This window comes from Musca domestica, unplaced genomic scaffold, assembly GCF_030504385.1.
Source record: "Musca domestica strain aabys unplaced genomic scaffold, Musca_domestica.polishedcontigs.V.1.1 25, whole genome shotgun sequence".
NCBI classification, from domain to species: Eukaryota; Metazoa; Arthropoda; class Insecta; order Diptera; family Muscidae; genus Musca; species Musca domestica.
The window spans coordinates 4065229-4085151 of NW_026712277.1; positions in this window are offsets into that span (position 1 = coordinate 4065229).

The following is a 19923-nucleotide window of genomic DNA, read 5'->3' on the forward strand; positions in this document are numbered from 1 at the left end:
ATGAGAAGACAAAACAGCGGCCACATTAAAAATGACAACTAAATAAACAATAATAATGGTCATAACTTTTTTGTCACTTCTCGAGGATAAATAGTTTCTGGGTGGTGGTGGTGAAAGTAATGAACAACCCCCAACCCTGACATGGCCCTCTTTGGCGCTCATTTATTTCTTCTAATCTTTGGTCATATTGAAGCCATTTCATTTAACAGCTGGCCATGTGGATGAAACTGTGAATATCTATTGGGTGTTTTTTTATAATTCGGTCATGTTATCCTGGAAATGAGAACATAAAACCACTTAACAATCTTTCGCCAAAAAGTTATAAATTATTTCTGTTTCAGAGCTGTCTCAATTTATGCCAAATTAGTGGTAATTTGACTTCTTGTTACTGCTGTTATTGTTGTTGTTGTTGTTGTTGTTGGAACAATAAATTTTATAAAATCAGATTCAGAATATTCCCAAGAACATGTTTTCCTTCAATATACGAGGATGTTTTAAAGAATATTTTTTCAAGGACCACAAGCGGCGCGGATTTTTTAAAGAATATTTTTTCAAGGACCCAAAAAAAGTGGATTTTTTAGAGAATATATTTTCAAGGAGCACAAAACACGTTGATTTTTTAAAGAATATTTTTTCAAGGAAACCAAAAAACGTGGATTTTTTAAAGAATATTTTTTCAAGGACCATCAAAGGCTTGGATTTTTTAAAGAATATTTTTTCAAGGACCATAAGAGGTGTGGTTTTTTTAAAAAATATTTTTTCAAGGACCATCAGAGGCGTGGATTTTTTAAAAAATATTTTTTCAAGGACCATCAGAGGCGTGGATTTTTTAAAAAATATTTTTTCAAGGACCATCAGAGGTGTGGATTTTTTAAAGAATATTTTTTCAAGGACCATCTAAGGCGTGGATTTTTTAAAGAATATTTTTTCAAGGACCATCTAAGGCGTGGATTTTTTAAAGAATATTTTTTCAAGGATTATATGAGGCGTGGATTTTTTAAAGAATATTTTTTCAAGGACCATCTAAGGCGTGGATTTTTTAAAGAATATTTTTTCAAGGACCATCTAAGGCGTGGATTTTTTAAAGAATATTTTTTCTAGGACCATCTAAGGCGTGGATTTTTTAAAGAATATTTTTTCAAGGACCATCTAAGGCGTGGATTTTTTAAAGAATATTTTTTCAAGGACCATCTAAGGCGTGGATTTTTTAAAGAATATTTTTTCAAGGATTATATGAAGCGTGGATTTTTTAAAGAATATTTTTTCAAGGATTATATGAAGCGTGGATTTTTTAAAGAATATTTTTTCAAGGATTATATGAAGCGTGGATTTTTTAAAGAATATTTTTTCAAGGATTATATGAAGCGTGGATTTTTTAAAGAATATTTTTTCAAGGATTATATGAAGCGTGGATTTTTTAAAGAATATTTTTTCAAGGATTATAAGAGGTGTGGTTTTTTTAAAAAATATTTTTTCAAGGACCATCAGAGGCGTGGATTTTTTAAAAAATATTTTTTCAAGGACCATCAGAGGTGTGGATTATTTAAAGAATATTTTTTCAAGGACCATCTAAGGCGTGGATTTTTTAAAGAATATTTTTTCACGGATTATATGAGGCGTGGATTTTTTAAAGAATATTTTTTCAAGGATTATATGAGGCGTGGATTTTTTAAAGAATATTTTTTCAAGGATTATATGAAGCGTGGATTTTTTAAAGAATATTTTTTCAAGGATTATATGAAGCGTGGATTTTTTAAAGAATATTTTTTCAAAGGATTATATGAAGCGTGGATTTTTTAAAGAATATTTTTTCAAGGATTATATGAAGCGTGGATTTTTTAAAGAATATTTTTTCAAAGGATTATATGAAGCGTGGATTTTTTTAAGAATATTTTTTCAAGGATTATATGAAGCGTGGATTTTTTAAAGAATATTTTTTCAAGGATTATATGAAGCTTGGATTTTTTAAAGAATATTTTTTTAAGGATTATATAAAGCGTGGATTTTTTAAAGAATATTTTTTCAAGAATTATATGAAGCGTGGATTTTTTAAAGAATATTTTTTCAAGGATTATATGAAGCGTGGTTTTTTTAAAGAATATTTTTTCAAGAATTATATGAAGCGTGGATTTTTTAAAGAATATTTTTTCAAGCATTATATAAAGCGTGGATTTTTTAAAGAATATTTTTTATCTGCATTATGTTTTCATCTGTATTATCTTTAGACATAGAAACACACATATGTATATGTTTTTGAGTGTGTTTGTTCATTACCCTTGTCATTAATCACTGTTGTCTTTTCATGCATCTTTTCTCTGCTTTGCATTCATTAGTTATCAATTATTTTCCTTTCTTTGAGCCCGAGTATTAATGAACAATAAAAGTTATCACCAAAAACAACAAACAGGCGACACAACAGCAACATTATCCTTTTTGGCGTATGTCATTTATCATGTATTGATAGCAGAGTAAAGGATATTTGTGTGTGTGTGTATATGTGTAGCAGCATCTTAAAATTCTGAATAACAAATGAACAGACACGGCCTGGCACATGTCATTAACAATGAACAAAAAATAGACAAAAAAGAAACAAAGCTGGGACAAAAGCAGTAGATTATTGAGTTTTAAGATTAACGATAATACAATAAATGGTACTAAATTATGCTATTGTTATGGTCCGACATGTGTTTGAGGTTCTTTTCGAAATCAGTTTTTTGAATGCCGTGAAAGAGGACATATTAGGCTTTTAATGATAGGTCCTTTTATGACCTTCTTTATTAAGACTGGAAGTCTTCTTGAGAAGTTCTAACTGGCCAGCTTTTCTAGCCTTCCTTGTAAAAGTCTTTTTGGCCTTCTACAAAGTCTTCCAAAATGCGTGGATTTTTTAAAGAATATTTTTTCAAGGACTACCACCGGTGTGGGTTTTTTAAATAATATTTTTGCAAGGATTACCACCGGCGTGGATTTTTAAAGAATATTTTTTTAAGGACGAACAAAGGCGTGGATTTTTTAAAGAATATTTTTTCAAAGACTACAAGAGGCGTTAATTTTTTAAAGAATATTTTTTCAAAGACTACAAGAGGCGTTAATTTTTTAAAGAATATTTTTTCAAGGACCATCAATAGAGGCGTTAATTTTTTAAAGAATATTTTTTCAAAGACTACAAGGGGCGTTAATTTTTTAAAGAATCTTTTTTCAAGGAGCATCGAAGGCGTAGATTTTTAAAGAATATTTATTCAAGGACAAACAAAGGCGTGGAGTTTTAAAGAATATTTTTTCAAGGAGAACCACCGTCGTGGATTTCATAAGGATTTTTTTTCAAGGACTACCGCCGGCATGGCTTTTTTCAAGAATATTTTTTCAAGGACCATCGAAGGCATGGTAATTCTTGAATACCATTGTTGTTGATTTTTTAAAGAATATTAAAAAAAATATTTGTTCTACATCACATTATATCTCTGGAAAAATACTTTGAAAAAAAAAAATCCACAACTGATTGGGTCCCCGGAAAAATATTTCCAAAAAAATACACATTTGATTAGGTTTTTGAAATATTATAAATCTTTGTCTGTCAGGTCTTCTACAAGGTCTTCGAAAATTCTTCTAAAATAAATTTAAATAAATATTTTCAAAACTCCTAAATCATAATTTTGAATCACTTTCAATCACCTTATATTCCAAATTCCACACATCCATGTTAATATCCCCCCCAGCAGCTCTTCACACATTCGAACTTCGTCAGTTTAAAATCGCCCCATAGCCTCATTAATGATGCAACAATTTAACATTTAAGACACCTTGCAGTTTTTGAGGCGCAAAATGCAATAACAACAAAAAAACCCCAAACAACAACTCTTTAATGAAATCCTTTAAATAGCATTTCAGGAATTCAATGGTAAACTACGTGTCATTACAGCTTAACCGAAAGACCAGAATAACCACTATTCACTTAGTACTTAATGCAATATACCGGATGCGCACACACACATACATACAGAGAGAGAGAGAGAGAGACAGGTATGAATACTCACACACACAGGTATGGAGACCAGGAAACAGGAAGAGCAGAAGTAGTGGCACAACAACATCAATGAACATTTGTGGCAGACAGACACTTGAAATATTTAAAATCAGAAAAGGATTTTTGTAACAAGGATGTAGGAATAATATAGCAGATTTTCCCCATGGGAGGAATCATATAAAGGGTATTCTCTACTTCGTCGGCGAAAAAGTCTACCTTAAAATGTTAGATTCGTTTGAAAAGTTCGTGTTAGGCCTTTTGAGTTCTTTCTCTTAACACCAAATACCAGCAGAGACATTAGGATTACATTTCAGGATTTTTCACCAAATACCAAATTTGGTACTCTTTAGTACTTTTCGTTCAATTCTAGACCCCAACCTCGAGACCTCGATATTAAATTTGAGAATTCCAGCTCTATTCCTTCACTCAAAACCCCATTTGGTACTTACTCTTTGAAAAAATATTCATTAAAAAATCCACCCCTTTGATAATCTTTGAAAAAATATTCTTTAAAAAATCCACCCCTTTGATAATCTTTGAAAAAATATTCTTTAAAAAATCCAGGCCTTTGATAATCTTTGAAAAAATATTCTTTAAAAAATCCACGCCTTTGATGGTCTTTGAAAAAATATTCTTTAAAAAATCCACGCCTTTGATGGTCTTCGAAAAAATAAAAATTCACGCCTTTGATGGTCTTTGAAAAAATATTCTTTAAAAAATCCACGCCTTTGATGGTCTTCGAAAAAATAAAAATTCTTTAAAAAATCCACGCCTTTGATGGTCTTTGAAAAAAAATATTCTTTAAAAAATCCAGGCCTTTGATAATCTTTGAAAAAATATTCTTTAAAAAATCCAGGCCTTTGATAATCTTTGAAAAAATATTCTTTAAAAAATCCAGGCCTTTGATGGTCTTCGAAAAAATATTCTTTAAAAAATCCACGCCTTTGATGGTCTTCGAAAAAATAAAAATTCTTTAAAAAATCCACGCCTTTGATGGTCTTTGAAAAAAAAAAAAAATTTAAAAAATCCACGCCTCTGATGGTCTTTGAAAAAAAAAATTCTTTAAAAAATCCACGCCTTTGATGGTCTTTGAAAAAATAAAAATTCTTTGAAAAATCCACGCCTTTGACGGTCTTTGAAAAAGAAATCTTTAAAAAATCCACGCCCTTGATGGTCTTTAAAAAAAATCTTTAAAAATCCATCTCATACCAAGTTTTCGTCGATTCTTGGTCAGTCAGTTATTTAACTACACTATTATATATTATAGATATAACCCCCTGCTAGATTTCTCAACACACCTGTATTTTTTATTCATTTTCTGCCACCTCTAAAGCTTAATACAATTTAACAGCAATAACCTCACCTTTTACTCTATTATGGTTTCATTATTACAAACAATTTGATTCTGTTTGAGTGTGTATCTCTCCCTCTCTCGCTCTATCTCTTTGTACGTGTGTCTCTTGTATTTGAGTCAGCATACGTTTGCCTGTGTGTGTCTGTGTATTTTGCGTGTTTTAAAGTATATTTGACTGTGAGCAATGCATCTGTTTGTAAATGAATAAAGATGATGTACTCACACACACACACACACCAATACTCTGGCAAGTAAGCTGTGTTAAGCTTATATGTGGTTATGTTAGATTTACATATTAAATTATGCTTTCTCTTCAACTCTAGCTCTCTTTGACTCATTGCTCCCCCTCTCCCTCCCCCCTCTATCAAAGTGAGTAACTAAAATCCTAAATATTATCTAATTATAGCATTTGATGATGTTAATGATAATGAGGACGTTGATGCTGTATCTGATGATGATGACGACAACAACAACGGTGATGATGATGACGTCTAAAGCCATGACAGTTCCTAAAAGGTGTTGGGGGCGTAAAAGTGATGCGAATGAACGAACATGTCGTGTTGCTTGTTCCAACTGTTGTATGGCTCTTAATGCAGAGAGTAGAGCTCAAAAGGCTGAAACAAAAACACTTAACATATTTGTTCTAATGCATGTAAGTATGTACGTGCGTTTTGTATTTTCGGTGAAATGTATTTCAAACTTTTCAACCAAAGGATATACAAATCAGTTTTTGTTTTTGCCGTTGCTACTTGAAAGTTCTTTAATGTACATAATTTGTTATGTTCAGAGAATTTAAATTAATTTTCGGGAAGAAAAAATTAAGTTGAAGCCAAGGGAAGGCGGGGGATGAGTGAAGATGTACATATGTGTGGGCCAAGAAAATATTTTAAATGAAAAAATTATATATGGCTTAATAGGTTAATTGTAGACATATTTAAGATCATTTTCTCGCGCACATTTAATTATTCAAAATATTGTGGGCTAGATACCAGAAAGAAGGCACCAGCACATTCCTTATTTACACCGCATCTAGCATTGATAGTCATATTAAAATGCGCCAAGAAATTTTGATATCAATTCAAATTTTAGGAGAATCAGGATTATTAAGAAATTTGAGCCCCTGTGGAGTGGAAGGGATTTCCAGAACGAGTTGGCTAATATTTGCCCATTTTTAGCAGGCATAGATATATCTATAAAGTGCACGAAAAGTACAAAATTGTACTATATTTGGTACAAGTTGGCATTAAGTGAAGAGGTAGTGCTTAAAATCTGAAATTTTTGTATCACGTCCACTCTTCATTTGTAACCTGGACATATGGAGGTGATTTCGGAAATGTCTACTCTAATTATACGAAAAGTACTAAATAGTACTAAATTTGATATTAGGTGAAGAGATAGGGCTGGAAACTTCAATTTTCACTAATGAGGTCTGTGGATAAGATATGGAGGTGGGTTTGAAAATGTGTACTTCAATTGAACGAAGAGTACGAAATGGTACTATATTTGATATATTTGGTCTTATTGGGTGAGCAGATAGTGCTTGGAATCTGTAATTTAGTACTAGGCTCGCTGTAGCCTGAACACATAGAGGTAGTTTCGGAAATGTGTACTTTAACTGTACGAAAAGCACTGTATGGTACTATATTTGGTATTGGGTAAAGGGATAGAGATACAATTCTGAAATTTGATATTTAGATTACTTATGGTATCGGTGTTTACGATTTGGAGATGAATTGGAAATTTGTCATGTATTTTTAGGAAAAGTACTAAATGGTGGTAAATATGGTATTGAATGAAGGGATAGGACTGGAATCCTCAAATTTGATATTGAGGTCTCTATTGTGATCTGGGTTGGAGATATGGAAGTGGTTTTGGAAATGTGTACTATAATTGTACGAAATGTACTAAATAGTACAAACGTTATATTACTTAAAAATCTAAGTTTGTTAAAGATACCTTGAATAAAAAAATAATACTTTAACATAAAGAATTTTTTTGAAGGTCCTAGATTTTGTTAATACAAGCCTTTGATGGTGTTTGAAACAAGAAAAATTCTTTAAAAAATCTACGCCTTTGATGGTCCTTGAAAAAATATGCTTTAAAAAGGTTCTTGGAGAAAAAATTCTTTAAAAATCCACGTTTATTGAAGGTCCTTGGAGAAAAAATTCTTTAAAAAATCCACGTTTATTGAAGGTCCTTGGAGAAAAAATTCTTTAAACAATCCACGTTTATTGAGGGTCCTTGGAGAAAAAATTCTTTAAAAAATCCACGTTTATTGAAGGTCCTTGGAGAAAAAATTCTTTAAAAAATCCACGCCTTCAATGGTCTTCGAAAAAATATTCTTTAAAAAATCCAAGCCTCTGATAGTCTTTGAAAAAATATTCTTTAAAAAATCCAAGCCTCTGATAGTCTTTGAAAAAATATTCTTTAAAAAATCCACGCCTTTGATGATCCTTGAAAAAATATTCTTTAAAAAATCCAAGCCTCTGATAGTCTTTGAAAAAATATTCTTTAAAAAATCCACGCCTTTGATGATCCTTGAAAAAATATTCTTTAAAAAATCCACGCCTCTGTTGATGGTCCTTGAAAAAATATTCCTTAAAAAAATCCACGCCTTTGATGGTCCTTGAAAAACTATTCTTTAAAAAATCCACGTTTATTGAAGGTCCTTGAAAAAATATTATTTAAAAAAATCCACGCCTTAGTTGGTCCTTGAAAAAATATTAAAAAAAATCAACTCCTTTGATAGTCCTCGAAAAAATTAACTCTAAAACGTTTGTTAAAGGTTTTTGAAAAAAAATCTTTAAAAAATCCACTTTTGTTTGAAGTCCTTGAAAAAAGTTCCTTAAAAAATTCTCATTTATTGAAGGACTTTAAAAAATGTTTTTTTTTTTTTTTTAATTCATCTCCTATTAAATATTCTTGAAATTAACGTTTACTGAAGGAAAAATACTCTAGGCCCTTGAAAAAAAAACTTTAATTTATATAATTGTTGAAAGTCCTTGGAAAAAAATTCTTATAAAAATACACTTTTATAGAACGTACTTGAAGAAAAAATTATAAATATTCAACGTTTATTTAAGGTCCTTCAAAAAATGCTTTTAAAAATCATGTTCGTTGAAGGTCCATGAAAGAAATTCATTAAAAAATTCATGTTTATTTAAGATCTTTAAAAAAATATTTAAAAAATCACTGTCATTGAAGGTCTTTAAAATATTAGTGCATTAACATGTTTTCTATAAAAATTCTATGTCACATGAAGGTCCTTAAAAATCGACGTTTGTTGAAGAAAAGATACTTTAAATTCGTCCAACATATTAAAGGTCCTTGAAAAAAAATTCTGTAAAAATATACATTTCTTGAAGGTCCTTGGGAAAATATTCCTTGAAAAATCCAAGTTTTTCGAAAGTCCTGGAAATTTTTTTCTTGAAAATCAACTGTTGCTGAATGTCCTTGATAAAATTCATGAAAAATACACGTTTGTTGAAGGTCCTTGAAAAATATTGCATAAAAATCCACAACTATCCAAAATCTGTAGGTTTTTGAAAAAAAGTCCACATTTGTTGAAGGTCCTTGAGAGAAATGTTTATAAAAAATTCCACATCAGTTAAAGATACTTGAAAATCATCTTTGGTTGAAGGAAAGATGCTCTATGTTCATGAAAATACTCTAGGTCCTTAAAAAAATTCTGTAAAAATACACATTTCTTTTAAGGTCCTTGGGCGAATATTCCTTGAATAATTCAAGTTTTTTGAAGGTCCTGGAATTTTTTTTTTGGAAATCAACATTTGTTGGAAGTCCTTGAAACAATATTCTTCAAAAAAAAAAAAAAAAAAAAAAAAAAACTTAAGGTTCTTTAAAAAAAATATTAAAAAATTCACTTTTGTTGAAGGTATCTTGGAAAAATATCCTATGAAAGATTCATGTTTGGTGAAGGTCCTGGAAAACTTTTTTTAGAAATCAACATTTGTTGGAAGTCCTTGAAACAATATTCTTCAAAAAAAACTACAGGTCCTTGAAAAAAAAATATTTTAAAATTCACTTTTGTTGAAGGTATCTTGGAAAAATATCCTATGAAAGATTCATGTTTGGTGAAGGTCCTGGAAAATGTTTTCTTAAAAGTCAACATTTGTTGAAAGTCCTTGAAACAATATTCTTAAAAAATCCACGTTTGTTGAAGATCCTTGAAAAAATATTCGTTATGAAAATTGCCTTTTCGAAGGACCCAAAATATTCTATAAAAACCCACGTTTGTTGAGAGTCCCTGGGAATTGATTTTGAAAAATCCACAATTGATTGGTCCTTGACAAGAAAAATATTTAAAAATTCGCTTTTGTTGAAGGTACCTTGCAAACATATCCTATGAAAGATTCACGTTTGGTGAAGATCCTGGATTTTTTTTTTTAAATCAACAGTGGTTTGAAGTCTTGAAATATTATTTTAAAAAATTCCACGTTTGTTGAAGGTCTTTGAAAAAATCTTTTTTTTATGAAAATTACCTTTTTTAAGGTCCTAAAAATATTCTCTAAAAACCACGTTTGTTGAGAGTCCTTGGGAATTGATTTTGAAAAATCCACAAATGATTGGTCCTTGACAAGAAAAATATTTAAAAATTCACTTTTGTTGAAGGTACCTTGAAAAAATATCCTATGAAAGAAAATGTCCTGGAAAATTTTTTCTTAAAAATTAACATTTATTGGAAGTCCTTGAAACAATATTCTTCAAAAATCCACATTTGTTGAAGGTCCTTGAAAAAAATATTTTTATGAAAATTGGCTTTTTTGAAGGTCCTTAAAATATTCTATTAAAAACCATGTTTGTTGAAGGTCCTTGAAAAAAATATTTTTTTATCAAAATTGCATTTTTGAAGGTCCAAGAAATATTCTATTAAAAACCACATTTGTTGAGAGTCCTTGGAAATTGAGTTTGAAAAATCCACAATTGATTTGGTCCTTAAAACAATATATTTTTTTATAAATCCTCCTTTTTTAATCCTTTAAAAAAACTTATAATTTCATATGACTTCATGCTCCAAAAATCCTCAACAATTTAATCATCTTGTCAACAAATCTTGTCTGGATTTGTGGTTATCCTGACAATACAGTTTCTTGATATCTCGAGATTTGTGTTAAATTTTTAAATCTCCATGAGGTTTTTAGTACAAATTCCTTTTTTTGTGAAATATTTAACCAAATTCCTTTCATCCTCCTTAAAACTGTCAGTCATTGAAATGTTCCCCTTGGCCAAAATGAAAAACCCCCTTTTTCCCGAAAAATATATTTAAACTTTAATGAAAGTTATACATTTTGGCCAAGGCAGGAAAAAAACACACATTTTCCTTGGTTTTTCCAACAAACAAATGAACGAAACGTATGTGTAATTTTTCTGACACTTTTGTGTAACACATGTTTATAATGTGTTTTTCTGTGGAGTTTTTTTTTTGTGTTCTACCGAAGGACTAACACCAACAAACCTCCTCTACAAATGTTCGAAAAGTCCAACTTTAAACTAACACAAAAGTCTCCTAACAAAAAAATAAAAATGTTTTATAAAATGTACCTGTCTCTTGGTTAAACGAATGCCGTTTGAAAAATTGTCAGGGGCAGGGGGGAGCAGATGAAGAGTGACTAACCTACCAAAAAAAAAAAAACAGGAAATGGAAAACTGTAAAGTGTTTTAATGACAATTAAGGCTTATCAAACCCCCCTGGCAACCCTTGCCCTTCTTCCATGGGATGTTGACTAAAACATGTTTTCTGACAGTCACACAGCCACATATCTGTGGCAGACAGGCTTAATGACCATTTTTCAGTTAAGGGGTTGTAGGCATCAAAAAAACCTCAAAACAAATAAAACGAACAAAACAAAAAAACGATAGCCAAGAGAATTTTAATCCAGTGTCAAACACACACCTCCAACACAACACAACTCTGGCTTCTCCCCCTCCCCCTCCTCTCCTCCCCCTTCATGCCCCTTATTTTGATTGTCATATAACTGACCAAAAAACATACAACTTCAACAAAAAACAACGAAAACAACAACAAAACGTAAAGAATGTTTCATTAAAATTTCATTTGAAAAACTAAATGCCAGTTGTTGTTGTCGTTGTTGTTCCTATTTCAATGCCGAAATGTGTTATAAAACAATTTTGAAATTAGTTTTGTGTCCTCTCACAGGAATATGTATGTCGATGTGAAAGTGTGTGTGTTAGCCTCCCCCGCCAGCTGTTTAAGAAATATATTTACAAAAATTAAAAAAAAAACATTTGGAAAAACCACACAAGGGGTTCGAACGTGTGTGTGTGTGAAACTTAACTAATTCAATTTGTAATTTTGCCATTTTGAAAGAGACACGGGAAAACCCGCAACAACCGTCTCCTTCAAGTCTTACCTTTCACACAGAACTTTGTTTCACACATATGGCTTGAAATATTCAAATATGTCAACCTGTTTGGCAACAGCTTCCGGGTTAGGCACAAACTTATAGAAAGAGAGGATGAAGTGAGAAATATAGTATAGAAAGAGGATAAAGAGACTTGGTATTAGGTCCCTTGAAAATTTTTTAAAAATCTGCTATGGAGATATAAGGCCCCTGAAAAAAAATATCTTAAAAAAAAATTGTGAAAAATTTATATTTGGTGGAAAATACTAGTTTGGAGGTCTAAAGTCCTTGAGAAAAATTTGCTTAAAGGAAATAAAATAAATCAGAAATTTAGAAAGTTATAAAACCACGTTTGGCATTTAAAAAGATTTTAAAACTTACATTTCATATTTAAAAGAAAAAAATAATAATGCAAATTTCAATAATTAATAAATTATCATTTTGTGGTCTACTTATCCTTCAAATTAATTCAAGGATAAAGCCAAGTATTTTGTTAAAAAAATCTCAAAATACTCACATTTAATCCTTTAGTAGAAGAAAAGAGAAGAAAATTAAAAAAATCCGCTCTATTTAGGGTCCTTGAAAAAGATTTTTTGAAAAATCCAAGTAAAATTGGGACCAGGGAAAATATATACCAAAAATCCTCATTTGACCCTTCAAAAAATCTATATTTGATCCTTTAAAAATTTTGTCTTAGTCAACCAAAAAATCTTGAGGGACTTAAAATAATCCTTTAAAAATATTATGAGCTAAATTTATACACATTTTTCAATTTATATTTCCAAAAACCCGCTTTTGTTCCCTTTAAAAAAAATAAAAATAAAAATTTTGGATTTCAGATGGCCCTAAAATAATCCTTTAAAAATACTACGAGCTGAGGGTGATATATATATATTTTTTTTTTTTGAATTTACATTTTCAGATCTTAGTGTGCTGTAAAAAAAACTAAAAAATTAAATTAAAAGTCTGTAGATTATTGGAAATTCTTTAAAAATGAACATTTGTAGGTCTCAAGATCCGTAAATTCACGCTTGTAGGTCAGGACCCCCTGACAAAAATAGAAATAAGATCCATGGAGAAAATAAATCCCATTTCATTAAAAAATCTAAGTTTAATTGGGATCGGATAAATACATGTCAACAATCTTCATTTAGTCCTTCCACAGAAACTGCATTTGGATCTTCAAAAAATCTCCGTTTTGTCCTTTTAAAATCTGCATCTGGTCCATCAAGAAATCCACAAAAAAAAATTAAAAATTCATGTTTTGGTGTCGGATGGTCATAATATAAAATTTTAAGCATACTACGAGCTAAGGGTGATACACATATACAGGCTGAAATAAAAAAAAACTGCAACAAAGTCAAACGCCATAATTTTTACATTTTTTTTTTTTTCAAATTTTATTGAATGAAAGCAAATAATGTCGGAAATAGCATCTAATTTTAGAATAAGTTTAGATATGTTCGAATTGGTCACATTTGACACGAATTATGGCCCTCAAACGGCCACGGAAACCGTCACACGCTGCCCGAATGTTGCTCTGCGGTATTTTGGCCCATTCCCGGCGAAGCGCTTGCTTGAGTTGATCGACACTTTGGTATTTTTTAATGCCAACCTTGCTTTCCAAAATACTCCAGAAACAATGGAAATGAAGCGATGAACCTAATTTTGAAAACATTCTTGGGTGCGCGTGCTGAGTGCAATGGTGCTGAGTGGCGTTAGAATGTCCTGGTTTACAGTTTTTCTCAGATTACCTCTAAGCGCTCTATCGTTTTCTTCAACTAATTCTCCATTCTAAAAGAATTCCTTCTACCTTAACGCATCCATCAGCCTTGGAGCTAACTAACTCACTTACCCACTCACTTGTTTGTCCACTTACTTAAGAATACCCACTTAAACTTATTAGATTACACTTACAAGTCCTTGGTTTTCCACCTCCCCCCTCCCCTTATCCGCACTTCTTACTGTTTCCCATGACCAACTCTCATTTTCAATTTGATGTAAAGATTTAGAAAAAATTAAATTTTCCCACTACAGAAAATAGAAAATTGAAGTGAAAATTAGATTGTCCTCTCTCTCTCACTGACATAATTCTTCACAGACTTTTAGTACTTTCTCGCACACACACACACATACATCGATATTATTTATGCTACACGCACACATGTGAACACCTTCTATTGTTGTTATCGGTGTTGTAGCTGTTGTAATAACAACAACCACAAAAGGTTGTACACCTATACGAATGAAAGTGAAAAGTTATTACGCAGAAGATGAAGAAAATTTAATTAAAGTTCAAAAATGAGGTTACAAAGGTAGAAATTGAATTTGCCAAAGAGATAATGAAAGAAATGAAAGTTCGTTCTTCGTTCATTTGTAATGCCATGGAAATTTAAAACGCTTAAGGAATTAGGATTTTTGCTGTACGATATTCAAAAACGGGGAGGAGGGAGATATGGATGTCTTCTTCAATATATAAAGAATGAGAATATTTTTTCAAGGACTACAGGAGGCGTGGATTTTTCAAAGCATATTTTTTCAAGGACAACAATTTCTTAGGTTCTTAATGAATATTTTTTCAAGGATCAACAGAGAGTGGATTTTTTAAATAATATTTTTTCAGGGACTACCACAGACGTGGATTTTTTAAAAAAATATTTTTTCAAGGACCAATAGAGGCGTGGATTTTTTAAAAAATATTTTTTTCAAGGACCAATAGAAGCGTGGATTTTTTAAAAAATATTTTTTTCAAGGACCAATAGAAGCGTGGATTTTTTAAAAAATATTTTTGCAAGGACTATAAAAGGCGTGGATTTTTTAAAAAAAATATTTTTTCAAGTACCAACAGAGGCCTGGATTTTATAAAAAATATTTTTTCAAGGACCAGTAGGGCGTGGATTTTTTTTAAAAATATTTTTTCAAGGACCAGTAGAGGCGTGGATTTTTTAAAGAATATTTTTTCAAGGACTACCACAGGCGTGGATTTTTTAAAGAATATTTTTTCAAGAACTATAGGAGGTGTGGATTTTTTAACGAAAATTTTTTCGAGGAGTATCAAAAGCGTGGATTTTTTAAAGAATATTTTTTCAAGGACCATCAGAGGCATGGATTTTTTTAACGAAAAAACGTGGAGAAGAGGAGTGGAGTTCCCACCTCCTTTAAAAATTTCCAAAATTAGACTTCTGATGTGTAAATACATAATTCTATGCACGCTTCTTTGGTTTATTTTCATTTTCTGAGAGTGTGTACTACGACGCATCCTCTTTGCCAGGACTTTTGACATTGCCAAAATTTGTTAGAGGGTCATAAGAAGCCTTCTAGTTTTCCAGTGTTTTTTTTTTCGCCTTCTTCTTGATTTTTTGTTCTGACGAATTAAAGTTCGAAAATATTTGCGGCGCCATGTCGTCCTCTGAGCTGCTCTCTAACATGACTTTCTCCCCAGAGAGATTTTTTTTCAACATTTTTCTTTTTGTTTCAAAAACAAAGACAAAAGTTTCCAGATCTTCAGTTGCAATTGCTTTCCTTATTTTCGTCGCTTTTTGGCTTGCCATTTGGGCTTTCTTTCGCATCGCCGTCTTGCTTGCATGCATATTTATGTTGCTTGGCCTCAGAATGAGTCAAAGCTCAAAATAAATCTTCAAGAAATAAATGGGGAAATGTAAAAAGAGGTTGCGGGAGGATAGGAAGTATTGGACAGTGTGGAGTATTTTCCCTGTGATATTGAAAAATAAATAAGAAAAGATTATTTTTAATTTATTAAGTGACTTTTCTTGGTGTAGTGGCACAACCGGAGCACACAGATTAATGCCAACTGCCAAAATGACCTAGAAGTGTGAGAATACGAAAAAAATTTCTGGCTGCCAGCTGAAATTCTAATAGAATTGGAAAAATAACTCTTTAAAAACACGTAACTAAAAATGCATAAAAACATTCTTTAAAAAATCCAGTTTTGGTCCTAACAGTCCTTGAAAAACCCCATTCTTAAAAAGTCCACATTTCTAACTGTTCTTCAGCATTCTATAAAAATCCTTGTTTCCACAGGGACCGAACGGGGATTTTTTAAGGACTAAACATATTTACAATTTTACAAATTTCCATTATTTTTGGATTTTCTTTAATGATTATTTACAAGGTCCGAATGTTGGTTTAAAAAAAAAAAAATTGAAGGATTCCGTACAAGAATTTTTAAAGATTTTTTTACACAATTATTTTCCAGGACCAAATGTGGTTAAAAAATGTATTTTTAAGAACCAAACGTATGTTTTTAAAATATGTTTTTCTAGGATCAAATGGGCATATTTTGTAGAATTTTCTTCAAGAATCGAAATTGGATAATTTTAAAAGAGAAGGCGTGAAAATTTTTGTTCCTCTTCTTCAAGGACTAACTTTTAATTTTTAAAAAAAAAATTCAAATTACTTTTTTTCTTGGCCTTAAATTCAATCTTAAAGCAGTAAAGTTTGTTTTAATTTTGACTTTTAAACTAAACCTGGATTTTTGAAGGGCCAAACGCGATTTTTGAAATTATTATTTAAAGGGCCAAATGTGGCTTTTTAAGAATTTTTAAAAGAATAGTTTTCTAAGAACCCATTTGGCATTTTAAAGTTATTTTTAAAAGATTATTTAAAAAAAAAAACAAAAAACAAATTAAAAATTTTTTAAAGGGAAATCATGAATATTTAGACTATTTTCTGTTTTAAGGATCAAAATGTTGGTGGCAAAGTTATTTTTTAAAAATGTTTTAAGGGAGGAGTCGTAGTTTTTTTTTTAGCTTTTTCCAAGGCCAAATCTGGAGTTATTTAATATTACCCTTTATAGAACAAATGTCGTTTAAAAAAAATTAGCGACGTTTTTTTTCTAATTTTTTCTAAGTTCCTAAATTTGATATTTATTTAATATTTTATTCAAGGATTCCTGGACCACCAATCCAGGGCATTATTAAGAGATTTTTTCATAGACGAAACTTGGATTTAACGAATATAGGGAAGTACCGTTATACGGGGCCTATACGAAGACGTGGACCAGCACAGACAATTTTCTGTCTTAGGCTGTCGTATTCATTACGAACTTCAAATACGAAATTTGGAACAATTCCGGTGAATAATGTCGCTAAAATCAATAAAATACCGAATATCGGGAGGTACCGTTATATGTGGGCTATGCGAAGACGTAGACCTGCACAGACAATTTTCTGTCATAGGCTGTAGTACCCATTACGAACTTCAAATACCAAATTTGAAACATTTCCGATGAATATTGGCGCTAAAATCATCAATATACCGAGTATCGAGAGGTACCGTTATAAAGGGTCTATACGAAGCCGTGCACCTGCGCAGACAATTTTCTGTCATAGCCTGAAGTATCGATTACGAACTTCGAATACCAAATTTGAAACAAGTCCTGTGAATAATGTCGCTAAAATCAATAAAATACCGAATATCGGGAGGTATCGTTATATGGGCGGCTATACGAAGACGTAGATCTGCATACGAAATTTTTTTTCATAGACTGTAGTTTCCATTTCGAACTTCATATATCAACTTTCGAACAATTCCAGTGAATAATGTCGCTAAAATCATCAAAATGTCGAATATCGGGAGGTACCGTTATATGGGGGCTATACGAAGACCTGCACCTACACAGAAAAATTTTTGTCTTAGGTTCTAGTACCCATTACCAATTTCAAATGCCAAATTTGAAACAAGTCCGGTGAATAATGTCGCTAAAATCATCAAAATACCGAATATCGGGAGGTACCGTTATATGGGGGCTATACGAAGACGTGCACTTAAACAGACAATTTTCTGTCATAGGCTGTAGTATCCATTACGAACTTAAAATACCAAACTTGAAACAAGTCCGGCGAATATTGTCGCAAAAATCATCAAAATACCGAATATCGGGAGGTATCGTTGTATGGGGGCTATACGAAGGCGTGGACTTGCACAGACAATTTTCTGTCATAGGCTGTAGTATCTATTACGAACTTCGAAAACCAAATTTCAAACAAGTCCGGTGAATAATGCCGCTAAAATCATCAAAATACGGAATATCGGGAGGTACCGTTATATGGGGCCTATACGGGGACGTGGATCAGCACACGAAATTTTTTGTCATAGGCTGTAGTATTCATTACGAACTTCAAATACCAAATTTGGAACAATTCCGGTGAAAAATGTCGCTAAAATCCTTAAAATACCGAATATCGGGATGTAACGTTATATGGGGCATATACGAAAAAGTGGACCTACATAGACAATTTTCTGTTATAGGCAGAAGTATTCTTTGCGAACTTCAAATACCAAATTTGAAACAATGCCGGTGAATAACGTCGCTAAAATCCTTAAAATACCGAATATCAGGAGGTACCGTTATATGGGGCCTGTACGAAATCCTGGACCTACATGGCAGTACATTTTGAGTACAACAATTCCTGAAGACATAATGTACATTCGAGTAAAATTTTATCAACCTACTTCATTTCGTTTGTGATTTCCACAGACGGACAGGCGGACAGACATCGCTAAATCGACATAAAATTTTATGCTTATCAAGAATATATATATTTTTTGTGGGCTCTAAAATGTATATATTTTGAGGTGTACAAACGGAATGACAAACTTCATATACCCTCCATATTATGGTGGAGAGTATAAAAAGGATTATCCCTGTTGATAAAATCGATTTTTTTTTTTTGGAAAATTTTCAATAATTCTCCGCAAATGTTATAAGGATCTTTTAATTGGTTTCAGGACTAAAACTATTTTTTAAGGCTAATCCTAGCTGAAAACACTTGAAACGAATGCACGTTCCTAAGTGGAAAGCTGAAGAACTATTTTAAGATAATATTTTGAAATACTTTTTAAGCAATTGTTTTTTTGTTCGATCCCTAAACCCAGGCTGATTTGTAAAGTTTGAATTCTAGGGTATTATTTTTCTAAATTTTATACAATTTTTCCGCCTCCTAAGAAAGAAAGTTGAGTTTTTTTTTTTCAGGGGACTTACTCAAGAATTTTTTAATGACTTCCTAGTTTTAATATTTATTCCGAAAATACCTAAAACTTTCAAGGACATTTTTTGAAAGACATTCTGAACAGAAAGAGGTGTCGAGAAAGCTAGGTTTTTTATTTTTTTTTAATTTTTAATTCGAAAAAACCTGACGCATTCAAAGAAATATTTTTAATGAATTTAATGAAAGTTGTGTTTTTTCAGGGGATTTACTCAGTAATTATTAATGACTACCTAGTTTAAATATTTATGCCGAATATACCCAAAACTTTCAAAAAAAATTTTTTTTGAAAGACTTTTAGAACGACTTCATTTTTTTAATTTTTATTCCAAAAATACTGACGCTTTCAAAGAAAAATTTTAATGAATTCCAGAGAATAATTGTTATAATAATATGGAGAATTTCGTTTCAAAATTTTATATAATTTTATAAGTTTTTTTTTCCGAAAGTACCTAAATCTTTCAAAGAAAAAATTTAAGAATTTCTAGATCATATTTTTGGATTTGTAAGAAAAATATCTCTAGAGATCTATTTAAGTCTTTTAAACCCGGTCCAAAAATATCTTCCCTTTATTTCAAATTTATTCCTTCCACAACTACCCAACTCCACGACGCTTAAAGAAAATTTATGCCCAACAAGCATTTCCGTCAACAACACTCTCGCATTCTAAGCGTCCGTTGAAAGATGCCATCCATGCTCAACATTCAATTTCATGTCAGGCGAACAGCATTCGACAATCAAGTGTTAAAGTTTCCCCACCATTACCTGATATTGATTTTAAATCACGATATTGCCAGCATCACTATGAGGTGGCAAGGATTGCAAAAGGATATCAACAAAAAGAAAAACTAGGTGATGAAAGAAACACAAGCAAAAGGACATCTCAACGAAGGTAGAAAAACTGAGAAAAAAAAAACAAAGACGAAATAAAAAAAGTCCACTTAAGTTTTGATTCTCTTAATAGAGTTTACATGTGTTAGACGTGTTAACTTTAAGTGATTGGCTGGCTGGCTGACTGGCTGGCTGACTAGTAACAATATAAGTAATATAGAGAAAAAACAAACAGATACAAAGACACTCACACACACACACAGCCACCTATCATCATCTTCATCGCCACCATCAACATCTTCAATAACGTTTACACAAAAGTTATATCCT